Consider the following 20,000-nt stretch of genomic DNA (forward strand, 5'->3'; position numbering starts at 1 on the left):
ATGGACAGCAGATATATATACACACACACACAATGAGTTGAAAGGCCATTCAACATGAAAGCAATTTAAAGAGAAAAAACACAAGTACTATATACATATATACAATTCCATTTAACTAATCAGTGTCTCTGGATCTTGTTTAAATCTCAGTTCAGATAGTTGTTCTTGGGGAAAAAAAAGATGGCAGTACAGTCCATGTGCTGCAGGTAATGTGACAATTGTAAAGGGTTGGCTCGAGAGCCTCCTACCAGCCCAGACAGAGCAGTTGGTGAGGTTCCTCGCTGGAATCTTCCAAACTTGATCCTTGGACTAGGTGATTAATTTCCTTAGCTCGCCATCAAAAAGAGAAGCCTGGCCTGTGTAAGAGCCAGAACCATTCTTATATATCCATGTGTACACACATCTTCATTAAATAACACTAAATTGCGTTATCTAGTATTCATAATATATTATCCAACAATATACCATCATGTATTCATAATATATGATTCAATAATATATTATCAAGTATTCAGAATAAATATTCAATAATTTCTAGTTCTTTCCTCAATATTGTACAATATAAATCAATAAACATCAGAATAACAATATGCAATAAAATGCAAAAATAACCATTAGCAGCATAATTATGACCTATACAAAGCAGTCAGTGCACTAAATGTGCTTATGATCTAAACACATAAAAGTACATTCAATACACAAATGTGATCATTAGTTTAAGTCAAACCTTTTATATGGACAATTGAGAATATGCCACAAAGACTGTTGCAATGAAGAAAGATGAATGTTTAAAGTGCTATTGTCATAAATATGGACTCACCAATTGAGCTTCTACAGTCAAACACAGCTTAATGACAAAATAATCTGGCGCTGGAAGTCGGCTCTATAAAGTTACAAAAATAGGCATGTAGTTTAAAAACCCGTCAGCACAATATTTTAGGTGAAAACAAGGTTTAAAACCTACCTCGAGCAGAAATGTAATCGATCTCTCATGTTCTGTCTCCTGGCTACTTCCTGCTACCGGCTTATAAGCACCACTAATTGGACCGCGGCGGACACGTGACAAAGGAGGAGTGCGCCGAGTTGCCAAAGATTAACTACAGCAAGAGCATACCAGTCACTTCCGGCTACCGGTATATGCCTACAGCTGATTGGACTGTAGCGGTCACGTGACTAGGAAGTGCGCAAAGAGTAAATAGCAAGACAGGAGCCTAATAGTCTCCGCAAATGTATTTGACACCTGCGTTACACCCTCCCCCCTTAAGATGGTGCACCTCCGTGTGCACACTATATGATGTGAACGGGTAGTTCTAAGCTAGAATTACCTGCAGGGGGGCTACTAAGTATCTCACCATAGGCATCTGCTAGACTATGGAAAAGAGTCTGAACAACTGAAATAAAAGGATTACCCAACGTTGAATAACCAAATCGCTTACGTGGTTGTCGCTGTCTTGAAGAACGACGAATAGCATCAGGCACATCGAGAACTTCAGAGTCAAACACAACCGACTGGGTAAGGGCAGGGTCGCTAGATTCTGGGGATGTCTCTGCTTGGCCACTCTTCTCAGTTTCTCCATCCATTTTATCTTGTTCTCCAATTTCAGGTTCTTTAGCTGAAAACAGAACAGGCTCATTAGATGCGGGTAAGTGTGCATGATATTCTCTCACAGATGGAGGCGGCGATGTGGTTGGATCAGCAGAGGACTTCCCTGGATCAGGCAAGTAGGGTTTCACAGGTTCCGTAAGTATACACTTTGGACCATTGTCAAGCGATGGTAGGATGTTTTTTTCAACAGTTAAGGTTTCAGGTGAAAGGCTTGCAAATAGAGGTAATTGCCAATCATCCTCATCTTCAGAATTGTCAAGATTTTCACCAAGCGGTGTCTCTTGCTGCTGGCTTCTGGTCACTGGCCTGCGAGGAGGCGTTTTTTCAGGAGACTTTTGGCAAGTATCACTCTGAAGAGACTCACAGGGCAGTAGAAGATCACGGTGAAGAGTTCGAGTTGGAGCGTTGTCATCCCTTTCTACTAGTCTCACTGTATATACTGGAAGGTCACCAGCACGGCTGAGAACAACATATACCTCACTTTCCCACTTATCCTCAAGTTTGTGCTTTCCTCGCAGTTTCACATTGCGAACTAAAACAGGATCACCAACGTCTAAACTAGATGGGGTAACTCGTTTATCAAATCTTCTTTTATTGTGTTCTGCAGATTTCTCCGCATATTTAGCAGCAAGCTTGAAACTTTGCTCGAGCCGTGAACATAAATGCTCAACATACTGGGAATGTGATTTTGACTGCTTTCCTCGAAGTGGAAGACTGAAAGCAAGATCAACTGGAAGGCGGGGTGAGCGACCAAACATTAATTCATAGGGCGTGAATCCAGTTACATCATTTTTGGTACAATTGTACGCATGGCAGAGTGGTTTCATGTATTCTTTCCATCGCTTCTTCTGCTTGGGCTCCAAGGTTCCGAGCATACTTAATAGAGTTTGGTTAAAGCGCTCAACAGGGTTCCCTCGTGGATGATATGGAGTAGTTCTTGTCTTAACAATACCAACAATCTCACAGAGTTCTTTTATGAGCTTAGACTCAAAGTCTGGTCCTTGATCAGTATGCAGTTTCTCGGGTATCCCATAGTAAACTATGAAGTGTTCCCATAAGTAACGTGCAACGGTATGTGCTTTCTGATTAGGGGTAGGTAAAGCCACAGCAAACTTGGTAAAGTGAGCCGTAACAACTAGTATGTCTTTGGTGTTACTCTGGTCAGGTTCTAAAGATAAAAAATCCATACACACCAACTCAAGTGGCCGGGTGGTGGTAATATTAACCAAGGGTGCGGCTCTCTCTGGTGGGGATTTTCGTCGGACACACCGGTCACAAGTCCTGATTTTGGTTTCAACATCTGTTGACATACGTGGCCAAAACAAATCTAGAGCGTACCAGGTCTAGTGTTAGCTCAACACCTAAGTGTCCCATGTCATTGTGAAGACTTTTCAGAACCAAGGCCCTCAACCCCTCAGGTAAAACGAGCTGGAAAAGTTCTTCATCTCTATCTTTCCTTCTTCTGTAGAGGACACCATCCACCAATTCCAGGCGGTTCAATTCTCGAAGAAGCAATGCCAATTCAGGAAGCTCGTGTCTCACTGTTGGAAATACATGCTCTCCCGTTTCCAACTGGTGAATGACCTCTCGGATGGATTGATCAGATGTCTGTTTCTCCCTTATTTCCTCAATAGACAAGGCTGGAACGACTAGCAACCCATGCTGATTTTCGTCCAGATAACTCTCAGGGATGGCTTTGACAGAGGTGGTCATGAACTCAACCAGTGTGATGGGAGGGTAATCAGTGGAACTGGTTGAACTCCAGTTTTTCACAAGACGACTTTGGCAAATGCCGCGACCCCGAACGGGAATAAGCGGCAGAAAATGGATGGATGGATGGACTTTGGCAAATGGCCGCGACGACTTCTGGGGAAATTTCATATCCGGGCTCACTGCTGTGCCCATCGGTGAACTGACGGATGAGATCTAGATCAGAGGAAGTATCAAGAGATGAATCATAGGGACGGCGTGACAGCGCATCAGCGTCAAGGTTTTGCTTCCCAGTCCGATACTGAAGTGTGAAGTTGTATGTTGAAAGTGCAGCAAGCCAGCGGTGACTAGCAGCATCAAGTTTGGCGGATGTCAGGATGTATGTTAATGGGTTGTTGTCTGTTACCACAACAAAGTTAGCACCATACAGATAATCATGAAATTTTGCAGTAATGCTCCATTTTAATGCTAGAAATTACAGTTTATGAGCAGGATATCTCGATTCGCTGGTGGATAAACCACGACTAGCATACGCGATGGCTCTCAAGTGACCATCTTGCTCTTGATAGAGAGCTGCACCAAGACCTGTGGCACTAGCATCTGTATGCAAGATGTATGGCTTCTTTGGGTCTGCAAACCCCAGAACAGGTGCAGTAGTTATGTGCTCAATCAGGTTTTCAAAGGCACTCTGACATTCTGAAGACCACCTTCCTCCAAAAGGTGTATGTGTCGAGTAGTGTGACTTGGAATTGGATACTCTCTGTCCAGATCTACAGGGTGGTGTATAGCCCTTTGTCAAGTCATTCAGTGGCTTGGCTATCGCAGAATATCCTCGGATGAACCTTCGGTAATATCCGGCGAATCCTAAAAATTATTTTAGCTCTTTCAGGGTGCGTGGAATTGGCCAGGTCTTTAAGGCAGAAATCTTCTCTGGATCAGTCTTCACTCCCTCCTCAGACACCACATGACCCAGGTACCGTACAGAGGTTTGGAAGAACTTGCACTTCTCCAGAGATAACTTGAGGCCATATTCCTTCAATCTGTTGAGGACTCTTAGCAGGCGCTCTTCATGCTCCTCCAAGGTTTGCGAAAAGACAATCAAATCGTCGAGGAGCACAAGAACTTCCTCCAAGTAGAGATCTGTCATGCACTTTTCCATTAGGCGCTGAAAAGTTGAGGGAGCATTGGTAACGCCTTGTGGCATGCGATTAAACTCCCAGAATCCTAATGGAGTAACAAAGGCCGTTTTTGCTTAATCCGCTTCATTCATCTCAATCTGGTAATAACCAGACTTGAGATCTAATACACTAAACCATCTTGAACCAGTCAATGCTGAAAATGATTCCTCCAGGTTGGGGAGGGCATAAGCGTCTTTAATGGTTTGGAGGTTTAGTTTTCTGTAGTCAATACACAGACGGACATCACCATTTTTCTTGCGCACGACTACAATAGGTGAGGCAAAGGGAGAATCGGACTCTCTGATTACTCCCGCTTTGAGAAGATCTTGCAGATGTTGTCGAACTGCCTCTATATCCTGTGGATGTATTGGCCTTGGACACTGCTTGAATGGGGTTTCATCATTCAGTTTGATGTGGTGTTTGACTTGTCCAGTTTTGCCAAAATCCAGATCGTGACAAGAGAAGACCTCTGGTATTCCTTTCAGTTTGGTCATAATCCTGTCTTTCCATTCTTTTGGGATGATTGAGTCACCAAAATCAAAATGTAGATTGTGCGAAGGACTTTAAATGAGTTCGGATGAAGGAGAAGTTTGATGTGACAAGATTTGAGATGCCGTGATAAGATTGGCAATAGTGCTCAGAGATGGTATTGACACTTCTTGCTCCGACTCATTTTTGAGAATGACGGGAACTTTATTGGAGGTATTCTTTGCAATAGTAATGAGACAACTTGTCACACAGAGTCCACCAGCCACTGGAGATGAGGGATGCTCAATGAGTACAGAACAGCCTGCAGGTGGAGTTTTTCCATACATGGAGCCTTCAACCACAACCGTGTGGCCAGGGGGAATTGTAACTGATCCTTCACTTGATAGCTTCACAAAACTTTCGCTGCCCAACTGTGTTTGTTGTCGCCGCAGTTGGAGCAGTTGCAGGACAGCTCTGTATCCGTGTGTCCATGGCTGGAAAGTGCCTTGATTTCTCTCCACATACTGGTCGTACAATGGCTCAAGGGTATTCATACCAATCAGTACTTGTGATTGAAACTCTGGATGGGAATCCGGAACCACGAGTGCTAGTGTTGCTACTTCTGTGTTTGCACCAACAAAATCTTTGGGGAATGTAACAATCATTTCAATGTAGCCCAGGTAAGGTATAGTTTGGCCGGCTGCCCCTTCAACTTGCAGAAGGTCAGAGAGAGACTTCAAGGGTTCTTGAGAAAAATATTTATTATAAACAGCAACAGGAACAGTTGTAACTTGGGACCCAGTATCGAGTAAGCAGGAGCAGACTTGACCAGCGATGCGGACTTCACTTGTACACTTAGATCCAATCAACCCTTTCGGTAGACATGTTTTTGTGATTGGAGAAGGAGTAAGTTTAGTGCAGGTAACAGCTGTAGGATTTTTGGGACATTTTTGATCCAAAGCAGTTCCAATTCGTCCCGTAACAGGAACTGGGGTCAGTTTAAAGAATGACCTGTGCTTGACTTCTTCCATCTCTGTAGCTTCTCTGCATGTTGTCTTTTCTTGAATGAGACCAGAGCAGGATTTGGAGGACTGTCACATGTTGCTTTAATATGCCCTTCTTCACCACATTGGTAGCAATAATCGGGTCTTGGTCCAGACGGTGCAGAACTGGAGTGTCGAGTAGAAGATTTGGCATGTGGGGAACCAGCACCAGTTGGTGTCTTAGCTGGCGAGGCTTGTTTTTTTCCAGATTGGGCGGTGATCAAAGCTGTCAATTGTCTCTGTATATCTGCCAGTTGTTTTGTAAGTTTTTCCAGTGTTGTACTTTGATGATCTTCACCACCAGCATAAGCATATTGTGCTTGAGTTGTGGCTTTGGCCTAGATGGGCCGAGATGCTGCTTCATGCGAAGGGTCTTGGCTGCTTTTCGGTCCTCCTCTGTGCGCAATAGCAGCAATAGTTCAGGGAAGGATGGCGGATTTTGCTTACGTTGCCTGAGTTGGAGCTCGGAGATTACGACATTGTCCCAACAGCTTCTACAAAACTGGTTGAGTAAGTGTTTCTTTGTCTCCTCGTGTGGAACTCCCCCTCTCTTGACAGCTAAATTGAGAGCAACTTGCAGCCGCTGAAGGTAGGACGATGCCATTTCATTTGAGTCTTGAAACGTATCCATGAATTTAGCATAAAGCTCATCTCCGTCTTGCACAGTGCCGTACGCTGAATCCAGAATATGGAGATAGACTGCAGGCTGTTTTTCAGGCTTCAAGTGCTTGACCATGTCGGCTGCGGGAGGCAGAAGACTTTCAAAAATTTTTGCGTGATCGCTGCAAATCAGAAATAGAGGAATCATTTACCAGTAAATCCACAGTAACACGCCATGTTTCATAATCTGTTTCATTTGGAGGCAGGGGCAACCTCCCAGAAAAAACTCTGAGACGCTGGCTGGAGAGATGAAGCATCGCACTGTCCTCGTTTTTAACGATGTGCTCAATCACGTAACGTTGGACTTCTAGTGGGTTCAGGGTAGGTGCAGCAATATGTGGGAAAGAGGTTCTGGTTTGGGAATGGGTTTTATGTTCAATGCGATTGGAGAGCAATTCCTGACTCTCCGTAGTGGCAGTGGGGGTTGACCGTGTTGCTTGAGCAGCAGAAGTTGGCAGAGTTTTAGTTTGGACTGGACCAAGCTGTGTAACAGAGTGACCAAGCAGGGACATCACATCGTTGAGGACTTCCGTAAAGTCCTTACCAGTTTGCTTAGCCAATTCTTTTAAATCAAATAAATATGCGTTTGTTTTTTGTTTCTCTATGCGAGTAGCGCAAACAGCAGACAGCTCAGATATTTCACAAATTTTACCATTTTGACTCACAAAAGTATAAGGCAAAATGTGACACAGTGCGTTAATAGCATCAGCAGAATTATACTCAATAACCCACTTATACCTAAAATCTGATTCCCAATCATCAATAATCTCACACTGACCAATCGAACCGTATTTAGACAAAAAGTTCATTACCTCTTCATTTTCTTCAGCCTTTGTATCACACTCAATCAACACTGCATTATGTATATTTATGCCATGTTTCTCAATAACGTCCATTGTAAAGTTATATTCTGTCCACACAACACAAAACACCCAATTTAAGCTGCGCTCTCTCCTGGCTAGCTCGCCACTAATTTTGTAACCTATACGTGCGACAAATCAATGCAATAAATATATATATATGGGGTGTTATGGGCTAGGAACAGAAGACTAGTTTCAACTCGTAGAGAGAGGCAGAGCTTGAATTGTAGTTTGGTTGACACCGTGTATTAGAGAATTAGTGATGGACAGCAGATATATACACACACACACAATGAGTTGAATGGCCATTCAACATGAAAGCAATTTAAAGAGAAAAAACACAAGTACTATATACATATATACAATTCCATTTATCAATCAATCAATCAATGTTTACTTATATAGCCCTAAATCACTAGTGTCTCAAAGGGCTGCACAAACCACCACGACATTCTCGGTAGGCCCACATAAGGGCAAGGAAAACTCACACCCAGTGGGACATCGGTGACAATAATGACTATGAGAACCTTAGAGAGGAGGAAAGCAATGGATGTCGAGCAGGTCTAGAACCTTAGAGAGGAGGAAAGCAATGGATGTCGAGCGGGTCTAACATGATACTGTGAAAGTTCAATCCACAACGGATCCAACACAGTCGCGAGAGTCCAGTCCAAAGCGGATCCAACACAGCAGCGAGAGTCCCGTTCACAGCGGAGCCAGTAGGAAACCATCCCAAGCGGAGGCGGATCAGCAGCGCAGAGATGTCCCCAGCCGATACACAGGCAAGCAGTACATGGAGACTCTGATTAGTTTTTTTGACGTTGAGTTGCAAAAAGTTAGCGGACATCCATTGTTTAATTTCATTAAGACACGCCTCCAGCTGACTACAATCCGGCGTGTTGGTCAGCTTTAGGGGCATGTAGAGTTGGGTGTCATCAGCATAACAGTGAAAGATAACACCGTATTTGCGTATGATGTCACCTAGCGGCAGCATGTAGATGCTGAAGAGTGCAGGGCCAAGGACCGAACCCTGGGGAACTCCATACGTTACCTTAACGTAGTCCGAGGTCACATTGTTATGGGAGACACACTGCATCCTATCAGTGAGATAAGAGTTAAACCAAGACAGGGCTAAGTCTGACATACCAATTCGTGTTTTGATACGTTCTAATAAAATATTATGATCGACGGTATCGAAAGCAGCGCTAAGATCGAGGAGCAGCAACATAGATGACGCATCAGAATCCATCGTTAGCAATAGATCATTAGTCATTTTTGCGAGGGCAGTCTCCGTGGAGTGATTTGCCCTGAAACCGGATTGAAAGGTTTCACATAGATTGTTAGACGCTAAGTGTTCATTTAACTGCTCCGCAACAATTTTTTCAAGGATTTTTGAAATAAAGGGAAGGTGAGACACCGGTCGGTAGTTTACCATGAGGTCAGGATCGAGGTTAGGTCTTTTAAGAAGAGGATGAATAACCACTTTTTTGAATGCTAGGGGAACAGTGCCCGAGGAGAGTGATAAGTTTATAATATTTAGCACTGATGGACCTAATAATACAAAGAGCTCCTTGATCAGTTTCCCAGGAAGAGGGTCAAGTAAACATGTTGTCTGTTTTATTCCATTTACACGTTGTAACAATTCCTCTAATGTTATTTCCTCAAAACGAGAGAAACTATTTTGGAGGGCAGTATCCGCCATATATACCATCGTATCAGTGTTAATAGAACCCCGTTGTAGCTGGGACGCATTGTCTTTAATCTCCTTTCTAATGACTTCAATTTTCTTACTAAAGAATTGCATAAAGTCATCAGCTGAGTGGGTTGAGCTACTGGAAGGGGTCCCTTGTTCGGTTAGCGATGCTACAGTACTAAACAATAATTTAGGATCGTTTTTATTACGGTGGATGAGATTTGAGTAATATTTAGCTTTAGCTAAGGTAAGCATGCGTTTATAAGTTATTAAACCATCACTCCATGCTTGATGGTGCACCTCAAGTTTAGTCGTGCGCCATTTGCGTTCCAGCTTTCTACATAATAATTTCTGAGCTCTAGTTTCTTCTGTAAACCACGGGGTGCGCTTTTTTGGAGCCTTTTTTAACTTTAGCGGTGCTATGTTATCAATGGTTTCGCGCAGGGCAGCGTTAAAGTTGTTAGTGAGGTTATCAATAGAGCCCACATACTTTGGGAATGGTGCCATTACCGAGGGCAGTAGGTCAGCAAGAGTTGTCGTTGTGGCCGTATTAATGTTGCGGCTGCTATAGCAGTTATTATTATTATTAGTTTGACGAACATGCGTCTGAACCTCGAATTTTATAAGGTAATGATCGGACAATACTTTAGTATACGGGAGTATCGTAACTTTGGAGACGGTGATACCCCTGACAAGCACTAGGTCTATCGTATTACCGTTGCGATGCGTGGGTTCATTTATTATTTGTGTGAGACCACAGCTACCAATTACAGTCTGGAGCGCTACGCACGGTGGGTCCGATGGGGTATTCATATGGATACCATTATGATTATATTATCGGCGTGTGTCACTAGATCAGCAACGAACTCTGAGAATTCATTGATAAAGTCCGAATAGGGCCCTGGGGGGCGGTAGATAACAGCCAGGTGTAGAGGCAGCGGTGTGACAGACCTCATAGTAAGCACCTCAAACGATTTATATTTATTATTTATGTTAGGACTAAGGTTAAAGTTTTTGTTGTATATTAGTGCGACCCCCCCACCCCTTTTAAGCGGACGGGCAATATGCGCATGTGTAAAGTTAGGAGGACATGCCTCATTTAGCGCAAAAAAGTCGTTTGGTTATCAGAGTCTCTGGACGTTGTTTAAATCTCAGTTCAGATACTTGTTCTTGGGGGAAAAAAAAGATGGCAGTACAGTCCATGTGCTGCAGGTAAAGTGACAATTGTAAAGGGTCGGCTCGAGAGCCTCCTACCAGCCCAGACAGAGCAGGTGGTGAGGTTCCTCGCTGGAATCTTCCAAACTTGATCCTTGGACTAGGTGATTATTTTCCTTAGCTCGCCATCAAAAAGAGAAGCCTGGCCTGTGTAAGAGCCAGAACCATTCTTATATATTGATGTGTACACAAATCTTCATTAAATAACACTAAATTGCGTTATCTAGTATTCATAATATATTATCCAACAATATACCATCATGTATTCATAATATATTATCCAATAATATATTATCAAGTATTCAGAATAAATATTCAATAATTTCTAGTTCTTTCCTCAATATTGTACAATATAAATCAATAAACATCAGAATCACAATATGCAATAAAATGCTAAAATAACCATAAGCATAATAATTATGACCTATACAAAGGAGTCAGTGCACTAAATGTGCTTATGATCTAAACACATAAAAGTACATTCAATACACAAATGTGATCATTAGTTTAAGTCAAACCTTTTGTATGGACAATTGAGAATATGCCACAAAGACTGTTGCAATGAAGAAAGATGAATGCTTAAAGTGCTATTGTCATAAATATGGACTCACCAATTGAGCTTCTACAGTCAAACACAGCTTAATGACAAAATAATCTGGCGCTGGAAGTCGGCTCTATAAAGTTACAAAATAGGCATGTAATTTAAAAACCCGTTAGCACAATATTTTAGGTGAAAACAAGGTTTAAAACCTACCTCGAGCAGAAATGTAATCGATCTCTCATGGCCTGTCTCCTGGCTACTTCCTGCTACCGGCTTATAAGCACCACTAATTGGACCGCGGTGGACACGTGACAAAGGAGGGGTGCGCCGAATTGCCAAAGATTAACTACAGCAAGAGCATACCAGTCACTTCCGGCTACCGGTATATGCCTACAACTGATTGGACTGTGGCGGTCACGTGACTAGGAAGTGCGCAAAGAGTAAATAGCAAGACAAGAACCTAATAGTCTCCGCAAATGTATTTGACACCTGCGTTACACTTGCCTGCTGCAGAGGTGCCAACCTGGCGTCCTCGGTCCTCCTTTTGGTCGGCCGCGTGGATGGCCATTCCCCTTTAAAGGCAATCATAACAAGGCTATTGTTTTGAAGTGTTGGCTACAAAGGCACATTCAACATAATGGCAAAGATGACTTTTTGACTACAACAACACTGAAATTAATGCATACTTGCATATGAGAATCAGAACTGTAAAAAAAACATACCGAACAAACCGTTATCATGATCAATTTAGTGTTGAATTTGAATTAATTATAATTATATATTTTTAAACAAATTAACATTTATTACCACATGAGCACACATAAAAGTACAAACAACTGGTACCGTTGATTACCCGTTTCGCGCTACCCATCACTAGTAGAATTGCAGCGCTGCTTTCCCTTTTTTACCATGAATTGATTAACGTGGACCCCGACTTAAACAAGTTGAAAAACTTATTCGGGTGTTACCATTTAGTGGTCAATTGTACGGAATATATACTGAACTGTGCAATCTACTAATAAAAGTATCAATCAATCAATTCATGTAATCATGATATTAATAACACCTCAGAAAGTAATCTACATCCAGAGAAACAAATTTCACTCCACCCTAGTCAAACTGGTGCATTATTTTATATGTAAGGACATAATTGTTGATATATCTGTTACAAGTTTACCTATTAACAGTAAATTGGTTTGGGTTTAGGCTGTGCATGTATATAAGGATCTAGAATGGACTAAATAATACACGGGAAAAATACAGGACAGAATTCTTAGTGACTTAGAGGTGTCAAGGGTCATCTCAATTATAATTGGAAGAGTGCTAGGAAACCTGCTGCTCACGGCGGACACCTCACACTTGTGTCCAATTAGCAGCACTTTCAAACACACCACCAGTTTTGAGGTAACTGATATATTGGCCTTAAAAAAATGCGATTGGGAATATGAGCAGTTGAATCGTAGCACAAAATAAAACATAATGGGTTCATCTTTCCACCCTGCGGACCTTAGTGCCTTGAGGCTTAAAGGTGGTGTTTTTTTTCAGAAAAAAACACTCAAAGAAAGTTGCGCACTGAATGACAAATAATGAGGTGGCTCGTCCTTTCTTCTTGTCCGTATCTCTCAATTGTGAGGCGCTGTTGTTGGCTGTGAGAACCAGTAACTAGGATCTATCGCCACATGGAGGGCGAAGCAATTGTGTGTACAGCCACCGCCTCTGCAGGGATTAGTGGGACCATTAAGTGGCAACAAGTAGCGGCGGGGGGCCACATGCCCTCCTTGCTCATTAACTCACCAGCTCTTGCTTACAGCTCTGCACAACCGCCATACTGTACTGCAAGCACTCGCCCAGGGCACCGGGTGCCAGTCTGTGACTTTTGACCCTCCCAACATTTTGCTTTTTTAATTGCGATCAAAATAGGTCACTCCTGTACTTTTTTTTTTTTTTACCCTTTATATAAATGGAACACATAAAAGGAGCCAGTAGATTGAGCAAGTTGAATAAAAAAAAAAAACATTATTTACTAGTGTAGACTGTCAGTGAATGGCAGCTAGCGACGTTGGATGAATGTATTTAGTGATGATAATCATATAAAAAATATGCAGCTGTTTTTCCTCATAGACTCGCATAGAGCCCCTTTAATCCACGTATATGCGTTGGGGTGTGTATGCAAAGATACCAAAGAGGGATCCAACAGTAAGCTTTAAACAGCTTTTGAACCGAGGAGAAAGGAAGGGGGTGTGTTTAAACGCTACCCAGAATGCTGTGCCTGAGGCTGCAGCCACAGGGCACAGATGAGCTGCTGCGAACACAGAAAAGGGGGGAAATAGTAGGTGGAACAGGCAGTAATGACAAGCTGGAAATATCTGCCTGAAAAACGCCCACTTTGGTTGAGGTTTGTTGTTTTCTGAAGGGATCATTCATTTCCGAAGGCATCGTTTAAATGGGAAAGTCCATATCACCATTTACAACATGCACTACATAAAGTACCCCGCAAGTGGGTACACTCCTCACATTTCTTTAAATATTCTATTACTGAATATTGTTTCAGTGAAGCAATCACCAAATCACCATACTGCTATTAATGAAGGGAAAATGTCCGAATTGGGCACAATTAGTCCAATTCCCGCCGTGGTGTCATGTGACTTGTTAATAATAATAATAATGGATTAGATTTATATCGCGCTTTTATATTATTGGATACTCAAAGCGCTCACAGAGAAGTGGGAACCCATCATTCATTCACACCTGGTGGTGGTAAGCTACATCAGTAGCCACTAGAGATGCGCGGTTTGCGGTCACAACCGCGGGTCGGGCGGTTGACATGACGAAAAAATAGATTTTAAATAGATTCGGGCGGTTAAACCAATTTGGAAATATGTATTGTAATAATCCCAGGAATGTAGGCTCATAAAACTTCTTTGTTTGTCTTGTCTTTATTGCACAAGATGTAATACAACCACACAACAGCTCTCATGTCTCTAACGCTTTTCCCGTGACAACGCGAACTCTCACTTCCTGTCGATAACGTCACTTCCCTATCTCTCCAGGAAGTTCCGCCCCCCAGCCAAAGTCATTGGCTAACACCCCGTAGCTAGCCGCTACATTATACATAGTTAAATGTTATGTTGAAGAGGTTCATTTAGTCTACTGACGTGTATTTACAAATGGTTGATTTATATAGGCTAGTAGGTAAAGTGTTGTACCTGACAACTCTTGATGGTACAATCCATATAACACGTCACAGACAATGTCACGCTAACATCACGTGACACCTCTGATGAAGGCTGCAGAAGCAAGGTAGCCAAAACTTGTCAGGTACAACACTTTAGCTTACTAGCCTATAGAAATCAACCATTTATAAATAGTAAAATGTTGTTACCCACAGAGGAAAAACGAGCAGCACTCTTTGAAACAGTATGTGGGCATACTTTTATTTTGAAGTGTCTCGTTTGGTCTGTCGACAGATGTTAGGGAGCTACTTCCGGGTGTGGCCAACGAGGTATTTGTCACTTGTTGGTATTTTACTTGGTAAAATGTTTGATCCACATGCTGTGCATGTTATTATTTTTACGTGTGTAACCTGCTTTATTTATTACAGTTTTCACGGTGAATTTGAAGGGAAAGGAAGCCTTCAGATAAATCAGTTCAAGAAAGCCATTGTGTCTCTGCTAATTGGAGGGAGTTACACTTTCTAACCTCACTAATGCCTTGCATTCTCTATATTAGATATATAACAACAGGCGGGTGGCGGGCGGGTGTGGCTTTGATGAAATGTTGGTTCGGGTGGGTGGCGGGTAGATGACGACTTTTGTGATGCGGTTTCGGGTGATATAATTGCCTATCCGCGCACCTCTAGTTACCACAGCTGCACTGGGGTAGACTGACGGAAGAGTGGCTGCCAGTTTGCGCCTACGGCCCCTTCGACCACCACCAATCATTCATTCATCATTCATTCACCAGTGTGAGCGGCACTGGGGGCAAGGGTGAAGTGTCCTGCTCAAGGACACAACGGCAGCGATTTGGATGTCAAGAGGTGTGGAGCGGACCTGCAATCCTCAGGTTTCTGGCACGGTCGCTCTACCCACTACGCCATGGGTTAGTGTTAGAAGATCTCAGGCTTGAATGTTGAGCAGGTGTATAACATTTTATCATTCTCATTTTCTGTCATACTCATCACTGGAAGTTTATTGTGGAACCTCATCCCAAATAAAATGTTCGAGAGGGAGGGCTCTTTACCTTTTTGTCCTTGGCCCCAACTTTAAAAAGTAAAGTAAACAATATTGGAAGCTCCTGTAATATCTGTTATAATTCAGAGTAATTTTTGCCGCACTAAATCATCAAGTTGTTTACATTCAGACGAGCCAATTGAAAAAATAGCTTTCGTAGATGTGGCCATCTTGACATATCAACTTGGTAACTGGAACATCTATAACTCGCCAGTGACTTCATTCTTAGCTCTGACTTACACTTTCCAAGGTACATTGAAGGATAACACAGTTACACCGCAAGTCTTTTTGCTATTTTTTTTATTGAGTACGGCTGTAAAATAATCCTCCATTGAACCAAAGAAAGTTGTGAGTGCCAGCACTTTGTTAAAGACAAACCATGCTTGAATTCAAGAAAAAGCAAAGTAGCAAAGTGAGTCTCTGCATTAAGTGATCTTAAATGTTCATTTAATAATTTCCTTTCTCATTTTTAAGTATTTTGGTTTCTGCATGTAAAACTATTAATATTAGAGGGAAATGTTCGATAAAACTTTTAAAACATGTCAGAAATTAGTCAAAAAACAAGTAATGTATTTTCGGGCTGTTGAGCGCACTGGTATTTAAGCCACTCAAATTGTAGAATAAATAACAATGTTTACTCAGGTTGTCCCAATACGAATAATTCGGTACCGATACCATCATGTATATGGATGCTTTTCAATACTTTCCAATACTTTTCAATACTTTTCAAACCTTTTTAAAATAAAGGGAACTACAAAACATTTTAATATTGGCTTTTAACAGAAAATCTTACAATACATCTAACATACTGTATGTTCCCATTGCACTTGAAGAACAATTTTAGAAGGTTAAAATACAAAATAAAAGCCATTAAACACATTGAGCTTTTCTTGTTTTCACTCAAAGAATAATTTACAATTGTCCATATTACATAATAGATTAAAAACCTTTATTGACATTATTTAAATGTATTCATAATTTATAGTTGCCACTCCTGCTCTGTGGTATAGGAAAAATACAATTGTTAGTAAATACTCAAAACAAAACTATTTATACATGTATACAAATAGGACATGTAGCAGGTAAAACACACATTTGTTAAAGATAAAACACAAACCATATGAATTTATTACACAGTTCAGTAATTTCACTTGCATTGGTTGATGCTAATTGGGCGGTCTTAACTCCGCTAATATTTGGCATCAAGCCAAGCAGCTGTGTGCATGTCAACATATCTACATGTGCACAGCAGCGGAGCTGTTAGCTGATGAGAGTAGTGTACATTTTCTGTTTCTGTGAGAATGACAATGTGTTGGATGAGTGAAGTAAGTGAGTGAGTGGGCGAGTAAAGAGAGAGAGAGTGTGCACTGCGCTGTAGAGTGATGAACATTTCTTGTTGTGTCCTGCAACACTAATAATAAAACAATTTTCACTAATTAGAGGACCTGTCATTCTGACCGGAAAGTGGAGCTTAGCCCTCCCATTGCCGAGTAAAGTGAAGGGTGTTACACCCGTCGAAAACATCGGCCCTGGAAAGAATATCTGCCCTGTGCTCCTCGACTACGGTCTTCATGGGAGCCGAACATCAGAAAGCTGTTACAACTACATTCTTACCTGTCACACTTTATAAGTCCTTGTGCAAATCTAAATGCTTATTAGTGTTAACCAAAGGTGGTAACATTAATTGGCATGTTTGGCGTGGCGTGTTGTAAAGCAAAACTTGCAGCATGGCACCTGACTCTTTACAGCAGGGGTCTCAAACACGCGGCCCATGGGCCAATTGCGACCCACGAGACGTTATTTTGTGGCCCGCACCTTAATATGAAAATTTTATGTTGGTGCGGCCCGCGAGTTTTATATGAACAGCACTTCACAGCAGCATACTTGTGTACCCTCAATTTTTCCGGGAGACTCACAATTTTCAGTGCCCCTCCAGGGGTTGTCATTCTCCCGAATTTCACCAATGCAAGTCCAAAACAGTCACATTGGCGTAACAGGTTCAAAGTATGGCACAGTCTGGATTCAGATTTTTTTTTTACAATTAAGCGGTAGGGCCTGGCAGAAGTCTTTGCTTTCGGAGTGGTTTTCTAGCCATTTATAAAATGTGTTTTTGTTAATAGTTGTGGGTGTCTTTACTCTGGAGTGGATTGTTTTGATTTACGTAATTTATTATGGGAAAAATTGCTTGGAATTTTCGTTCGATTCGTTCTTAGTTGGAGCAGATTTTTAGCAAAAACCGAGGTACCTATTTTATACATAGTAATATTACAATAACTGCCTTGGACAGTTATTGGCCTTGGACAGATGGAACAAAATACTATTCAGGTCATACAAGGCACTGATTTTACACACCCCTGATGTCAGAATTATGCTTTAGTATTCAATTAAAAGTAGTTGTTTTTTTTCCACACCTTTGGTTGAGATCTGTTACATTTTCTGTATATAAAATCATCCAATTGTGTCTTATTGAATCTCCGGCAATCAAGACACAACTGCTGGATAAACATGCGCAATTTCTAACCTATGTCAATTTGTGAAAACTGTGCCAGCCTAATTTCAAGCTAATTATGACAATCTTTTCCCTATTTATGTTTTTCAATTTGCGTGCCTTTTCAGTAATATCCTTTTTCCAAAACATTAAAATCTAATTTCTACCCCTTGATCGGTTGCGTCACGAGCCCGATTAAATCTGCAAACCCGCCTCACCTCAGTCACGCCTTGTGCATTTAGATGGTGGAGGAGATAATGCCATCATTGTAGGACGCATGCCTTAAGTTTCTTTCATTTTCAGTGCAACAGATGTTGTCAAGATTGTGTCCCTCCAATTGTCCAGTGAGCGTGTTTCTACTACCTGGAGAACGACTCCAGTTAAAAGGGACTAACGGCCACAATGTAGATCTCTATCCAGGGTTACGCATCTGATGGAGATTTGATCTCTAAAGATCAAACAGTGAGGTGAACGTTTGGAATTCCTTGCAGAGTTCCAGTGATGTCCATCTCCCTTCAAAGGTGTTGTCCTCATTCCACCTTACAGATGTCAACATTATTACTGCTACTGTTTCATTTGGTGTAGTTTTTGGTGTCTATGAAAAGCTCATATGAGAGCTCACTTTTGATGACAGCTGTTAAGGATAATACATGTTTATGTACTTTATGTTGAGACTTTCCTTTTGAAGTATTTTGTATTTGTATTTGTATCTGCAGCTTTCAATCGGTGCACTAGTCATTGATAATGTGAGTATTCTGACACCTTTGAAATATCAATGCCCATTCCTAAGTTTGTGTCATGTTTTAGTGGCGTTCAAAGAACATTACAGTTAGAATTACAGCTTTATTGTTCAGTAGCTACGAACTATCATCTCACAGCTAAGGAAATGAGCTATTGTGGCTAATTTTTAGACAACAGCATATATACCAGGGCATATCTCCAAAATACGGACCTTTAGTCTGTTTAATTAGATGACAGAATAATAAGTATCTACTCTTGAGATAGGCGATATGGCCCAAGATCTATGTTGTGATATATATTGCAGCCTCCTGGGTCGCAATATATTATTTGGTAGGTAAATGACAATAGATCTATTTCAAAACAGCGTACAAAGGCTCCTAATTTGACTGCTGACATATGCAGAAACATTTCTGGTTGTATTATTTTGTCAAAAAATTTAAAAATCTACTTGTTCAGTTACACTTCTGGTTCTATGGTTCTATCTACAGTTCTGTTAGAATGTTAAAAAGCACCTATTCTTCTGATGTTTGGATACTTTGTGTTAGTTTCGAGCAATCCTGCAAATTGTGTATTGATTCAACAAGAAGTAGTTACAGGAGCAGTATGGATCATATTCATGCTGGTACCGATACCTAAAATATTCAAGATCATTGAATGATTACATTTTTGATCACAATTATAATCAGGCAAAAACACAGGATGAAGGTGTGAATATTTTTCAACTATTGGCTCTGATATAAATCTATTGTTTTTTTCTCTTTAATCACTCTAGTGACCAGGGACTTTTTTTTGGTCAAAAATAACAAAAATGACAAAGATGTTTTGGTGATCAAAAATATCGATCTAACCACTGTGGTATCAACCATATACTGATATTATATTTGGTACCGTTACTGTTGATGTTTGTGTTAATTTGCCCATTTTTGTTTAGATTTAAGAGCTCTGGCTTGCGGTTAGCATTTCCTCCTAAGGTGTTTAGTGCAACATGTTTAGCTATTCTTCATCCTCCGTTAATGATGATTCTTGTCAGAAAAGTAGTTTTTTTGCCGCCATGGGGGCGAGGATTGCTAACTAAGCTAAAACTTTGCAGTGTGGAGGGAGAATGCTACAGCGCATCGAGGACGTGTTTATTGACTTGTCGCTGTCAAATTTGCGGGACACACTGAGAATGTATCATCAAGATGCATTATCCCGATATAGAGATTAAAGGCCCCATAGTCTGCCACATATCATTCATATCGTATATCGTTTATATTGAGCAACCCTAATTTATAACATAGCTGGATGCTATACACCTCACCTCAGTGCTCCCAAGTAAACTGAGATGTTTTTTTATTCAATTACTAAAAGTGAGTATATATTAGTAAAAAAAGCATATACCCCTGTGCAAAATAGGACTGGGCTTGCAATACCTCAGTAGAGATAGAAGCTGTTATGATCTGGCAAATGATGTCTAATATGTGGTGTATATTAATAATGACCGTAACGGGGCTCACTCACTTTCCCGGAAAAAATTAAGAGAGGATTATTCCTGAAAGGGGAAAAACATGCCGCTTATTAAATCACCCCCC

This window comes from Nerophis ophidion, linkage group LG09 (genome assembly GCF_033978795.1).
Source record: "Nerophis ophidion isolate RoL-2023_Sa linkage group LG09, RoL_Noph_v1.0, whole genome shotgun sequence".
In the NCBI taxonomy this organism is placed as follows: Eukaryota; Metazoa; Chordata; class Actinopteri; order Syngnathiformes; family Syngnathidae; genus Nerophis; species Nerophis ophidion.